We start from the raw sequence: 6,000 nt of genomic DNA, 5'->3' as shown, positions 1-6,000 counted from the left end.
GACAGAGTGACCACCAGTGAGTGACCAGTGACAGCACTGCTCAGGGCAGGCCCACGCTCCTGAGATCCATCTGTTTCAGACATTATCTCGAGGTTGCCACCTCTGCCAACCAGCCCTCAGCCGTAGTGTCTGTTAGTGAAGGGAAACAGCAGATTTTAAACAATGCCTGCCCTGCCCAGGTGACTCATCCAAGGGCTGAACCCAGGCTCTCCTCCCCAGGGTGAATAGCCAAATTCCAACACACTGAAGCCAAGCAAGGCCGCTTTGGGCAGCTCCTAAGGATGACGAGAGGAAGGGAGCCACCTGGTTCCCCTTGCCGTAGAACAGGCCTCGAAAGAGCTTTGGAGAGACATCAGTCCCTCCCTCCTTTTATCAATTGGACTTTTCTCTATCTAAAAGGGAGTTTGGGGCGGAGGAAATGGCTTAGCAGTTAAGGCATTTGCCTGCAAAGCCCAGGGTCCCTGGTTCGATTCCCCAGAACCCATGTAAGCCAGATGCACAAGGGGGCAAATGCATCTGGAGTTCATTTGCAGTGGCTAGAGGTCCTGGCATGCCCATTCTCTCTTTCTCTCTATCTGCCTCTTCCTCTCTCTCTCTCTCTCTCACTCTCAAATAAATAAATAAAATATTTTTAAAAATAAATAAAAGGGAGGTTTTTTTTGCTGGCTATTGGACAGGAGATGGCAAGGGACACCAACATCGTCCAGTCACAGGTCATTTCTTGCTTTTGACCTGATGTCACCAACAGTGTTGGAATGTTCCATCCTCTACCCTGAAGGCATTGTGGGGTGGTGATGACAAAATTCAGACCAGAAGGTGGAAAGCTGAGCACTGGTGTCTTTACCAAAGGCCTCAGGTTTTACCTGTCCTTTGGCCTGCTCAGCCCCTTGTCCACCTGGACAGGACACCACCAGGAAAGGTTGAAGTGAGAAAGTTCTAGTGAAAAGTGCCCTGTGGCTATGTGACATATTAGTTATGATCATTGGTGTTAATTGATGTTCTCTCTATAGGTGACAGACATGATCAACTTTAAATGGACTTGTCACTCCATTTACAAGCATCCTGAAAAGTTGAAAACAGTTTCAACACTATTGCCACCACAGTTTGTACATCTCTGCATTAAATGGCAATAATAATTTAGAGCAAAAATGTCACACTATTTTTCAGTCACCTTCAAGACGGTGTCATTTCCTTGATTATAAGACTAATCTGGAACCTGAAACTAGAAAAGCTTCTTTTGGTTGAATGTCAATTCCACTAGGTCCCACCCATAAAATATACATGTGTGTGTTTTATTTATTTATTAGAGACACAGGGAGGGGTGTGGGAGAGAAAGAGAGAATGAGAATGGGCATGCTAGTGCCTCTAGCCAATACAAATGAACTCCAGATGCATGTGGCACCATGTGCATCTGGCTTATATGGGATTTGGAGAATCAAACTTGGGTCCTTAGGCTTCGCAGGCATACACCTTAACTGCTAAGCCATCTCTCCAGCCCCATTTTGTTTCTTTTTGACATAATTTTAATATTTTTTCCTTTGAAATTAAGAATAGGGCTGGAGAGATGGCTTAGCGGTTAAGCGCTTGTCTGTAAAGCCTAAGGACCCCGGTTCGAGGCTTGGTTCCCCAGGTCCCACATTAGCCAGATGCACAAGGGGGCACAAGCATCTGGAGTTCGTTTGCAGAGGCTGGAGGCCCTGGCGCACCCATTCTTTCTCTCTCCCTCTATCTGTCTTTCTCTCCGTGTCTGTCGCTCTCAAATAAATAAATAAATAATTTTTTAAAAAAAGAATAAATAAAAACTATCTTTTTGCCGGGTGTGGTGGCACATGCCTTTAATCCCAGCACTTGGGAAACAGAGGTAGGAGGATTGCAGTGAGTTCAAGGCCACCCTGAAACAACATAGTGAATTCTAGGTCAGCCTGAACTAGAGTGAGACCCTGCCTCAAAAAATAAAAGTATCTTCTTGAGCCATGCCTTAAATGAAGTATAATTTCACAAGCTTTCAGATATATGCAAGTTTCTCTCTCCACAGCTTTACTGTCAGGGCCATATGGATTCTCTGAATAAATTCTACCTCACAGCGAAAGATTTTCACCTGACTGGTGGGAATCTGCCCCGCTCCACCCCTGACTGCTAAGGACACGGCTGGCGGAGTGGGTGTCCATCATGCTGCCTGACCTTTCCGTTCCTCCACAGCCCTGTCTGAGGTGGGAATGAGTGTTGTCAGCCCGCCGCCTCTGTGGCCATGTGCCCATGCTGGTGTGAATCATATACTTGAGGACAAAACTGCAGTGACTGACCAAGTTCAGACTTTTCTCTTGTCACTGTCTAAATAATACAGCATGACCTACATAGTATTTACATATTGTTAGTTTTTTTTTTTTTCTTCTTTAGGGGGAGAGTCTCGCTGTAGCCCAGGCTCACCTGGAATTCACTATATAGTCTCAGGGTGACCTCCAACTCACAGTGCCCCTCCTACCTCTGCCTCCAGAGTGCTGGGACTAAAGGTGTGTGCCACCATGCATGGCAGTGTTAGGTATTATAGGTCAACTAGAAATGATTTGAAGTAAATAGGAAGCAATATGTGAGATCTATGCAGACTCTATGCCATCTTTTCTAAGGGACTTGAGCATCAAAGCCTTTGATGTCTAAAGAAGTCCTGGAACCAGTTTCCAACAGCCATGCCTCCTTCCAGGATTGTCACAAGGACTGCATGAACTACTAGGTGAAAGCAGTCGCAATCCCGTCTACTACATAGCAAGTGCTGCATAAATATAAGCTGTTCCCTGGAGAGAAGGCTCCGTGGTTAAGATACTTGCTTACAAAGCCTAAAGGCCCAGGATTGATTCCCCAGCACCCATGTGAAGCCAGATGCGCAGTGGTACATGCATCTGGAGTTCATTTGTAGCGGCTGGAGGACCTATTCTCTCTGCTTAAAGATGAATAAATTTTAAAAAATTAAAATATTTATTTATTTGACAGAGAGAAAGAGGCAGAGAGAGAGACAGAGAGAATAGGTGTGCCAGGGCCTCCAGACACATGCTCCACCTTGTGCATCTGGCTTATGTGGGTCCTGGGGAATCAAACCTGGGTCCTTTGGCTTTCCAGGCAAGTGCCTTAACTGCTAAGCCATCCCTCCATCCCTAAAATTAGTATTATTCCTTCCTCCTTCCCACTCTCTCTCTTTCTGGTATCCTGTATTTCTTTCCTTGTCACTGTGTCAAAATACCTGAGAAAATAGTGGGGAAAAGATTTGGGCTCATGGTTTGAGAGGGCTCAATCTTTGCTTGTTGGCCCTGTGGTTTCTGCATTGACCAGCACTCATTTCAAATGTCGTTGCCATAGATACTTAGTATCTCCTGAAGGCCCAGTCCTCAACCTGCAGTTCTGTAGGGAAGTGGAAGAATGTGTAAGAAATGGGACCTAGTGGCAGGACTTTAGGTCACTGGGAATGTACCTTTGATGGGGATATTGGGCCCCTGGTCCTCTGTCTTTTGCTTCTGGGCCGATGTTCGCTGAACAGCTTCCTTTATTATGAGCATCCAACATCGAGTGCTGTGCCTCTGCCAAAGGCCCCGAAGCGGAGAGTCAACCAAGCACTGCGCAAAGGAACCTTTCCTTCCAGGTTTTTATCGTGAATGTTTTGTCAGCAATAGAAAGCTTGCTGACAGTCACTTCCTGTGTAATGCTCTTGTTAGGCAAGTTGCTCCTTCCCATGGACCCCAGGCTGTTGCGTGTACCTGCCTGCTCGCATGCTCACTCCTGGTCCACCGGGGCGGAGGGTCTGTGGACCTGACCAAGTAGCAGCTCTCCTAAGTGGGCAGTGGAGGCCTCATTCCAATGCTCCTTCCCCCACCCGAGCTCCTTGGGTCTTCAGGTGACTCCTCTGCACTGTGCAGGGCGGGTCTGGACCCCAACACCATGGGGCAACTCTGTGAGGTGCCTGGAACCCCAGAGACCCTGTTCCCCTCACCAACATCCTGCTTCCTCATCATGTATGTTTGGAAGACAAGATTCTTTCTTTTTCTTTTTTTTTGTGGGGGGAGGGGGTATTTTTGGTATTCTGAGGTAGGGTTTCACTCTAGCCCAGGCTGACCTGGAATTCACTATGTAGTCTCAGGGTGGCCTTGAACTCACGGCAAGGCAATCCTCCTATCTCTACCTCCTGAGTACTGGGATTAAAGGCATGTGCCACCATGCCCAGCTCAAACTCTTTTCACACTTCACAAATATCTGGTTTGCCCCCGAATTTGGGTGGGGCTGGCCATACTGCCCTTCATCCTGCCAAACTGGAGCAGAAAGAGCACAGGTCAGTTCTCTCAGAGAGCTCCGGAGCCCAAGATTTGTTCCATTTTCAAGGCAAAAAGCAATTTGGAAGGGTTGACATCAACATTTTCCTCTCGTGGTAAGGAAGGCAGCGGTTGTACAGAGCTTAATAATTCTGCCTTTGCAGAAAGTTCTCTGAGGGGAATTTGTAGCAAACAGACTCAGGCAGGAAGGAGAGAGGCTGACCTAGGGACTGCTGCCCTGTTTGCTCTTCCACAAGGCCCTTTCCCAGCCATTTCAGGCCTGGACAGAGCCCCACGCCATACTGCTGGTATTTCAGCCTGTGATGCAGAAATGGTCCGCCTTGCCCACCCCCACTGAGGCCTAAGCCACCTTTAAGAGCAGTCTGCAGTGGGATAAGGAGCACACAGACTGAATTCAAGAGATACCCAGAGGAAGTACTCTCAAAACAAGGAGCCTCTTTCAGCTATAAAGGAACATGAAAGTACACTTTCAAAGGAATTTATTGAGCCTGGAGCATTTATGATATGGGCAAAACCCGTCTCCAGGAGCCTCATTGGGTGTGAGGCTTGGATCTTCAGAGAAACCTCATATCATTCCTGGTTCTCATGGTTCCCACATGTGAGTCCCAGCTGAGTCTCTGAAACGCCTGGTTTGATTAGCTGGAGGTGGGGGCGTGCTTCTTGTCGTCAGTCACTACCTGTGCCTCATTTTCCTGTAGTTCAAAGCGGTCATGGGCATTGGCTGTCATATAAGATTCATCTTGTTAAAGTTCTGGTCAGAGTCAGCCCTCCACATCTGCAGGTCCCACATCCATGGATTCAACCAGGAAGTATATTCAGAAGCAACACAAGAGATGCTCTGACTGACCATGAGCCCTGTGGACTGTTTCCTGTTAATGTTGCCTAAATGGCTATTGACATACATGGCCGTTGTGTCAGAGATGACCAGTAATCTAGAGAAAAGTCCAGTGCTCAGCAGGCACTGTGAAGTGGCCCATTGTGACTTGTTTCCTGCAGCTCGGGCTTGGCAGAGGGAGCGGGAACATTAGACACAGACATCCAGGAGTTCCAGAGTGTGACACTGAGTTTGTAAACAGAAAAGGGAGGTTTGTCTTAGGAAGATTTGATCATTTTTGAGGTGAACTTTCGTTACCAAAGAACCCTCAAAACCCCTAGGATCCAGGGTTGAAATGCCTGTCAGTGGTTTATAAGCTGAAGTTAGAAGGGAGTAATCAGCTCTGTGTGCTGTTGCCATAGTAACAACAATGTGCTGTCGGGTTCAAAAAGCTGGAAGGATTTGGAAATTTTTGAAAATATTTATTTTTGAAAATATTTATTGAAATTATTTATTTGTTTACTTATGATTTGAGAGAGGAGAAAGAGAGGGGCAGAGAGAGACAGGCATGTCAGGGCCTCTTGCCACTGCTGGTGAACCCCAGACAGATGTGCCATTTTGTGCATCTGGCTATATGTGGCTATTGGGGAACCTAAACAAACCATCAAACTTTGTAAGCAAGTGATTTTAACCACTGAACCATCTCTCTAGCCCAAGAATTCTGAAGTTTTTACACAGAAGTCTTTGAAGTGATAAATATATTTCACATTAAATTCACATACATATGTGTCAAACATCACATGATAACTCATTACTATGTCCAACTTCTCTCTTTTAAAAAAAATAGTATTTATTTATTTGAGAGAGAAAGGC

This window comes from Jaculus jaculus, chromosome 17 (assembly GCF_020740685.1).
Source record: "Jaculus jaculus isolate mJacJac1 chromosome 17, mJacJac1.mat.Y.cur, whole genome shotgun sequence".
Lineage (NCBI taxonomy): Eukaryota > Metazoa > Chordata > Mammalia > Rodentia > Dipodidae > Jaculus > Jaculus jaculus.
The sequence above is the reverse complement of the archived record's forward strand: the minus strand, read 5'-3'. Positions refer to the sequence as shown.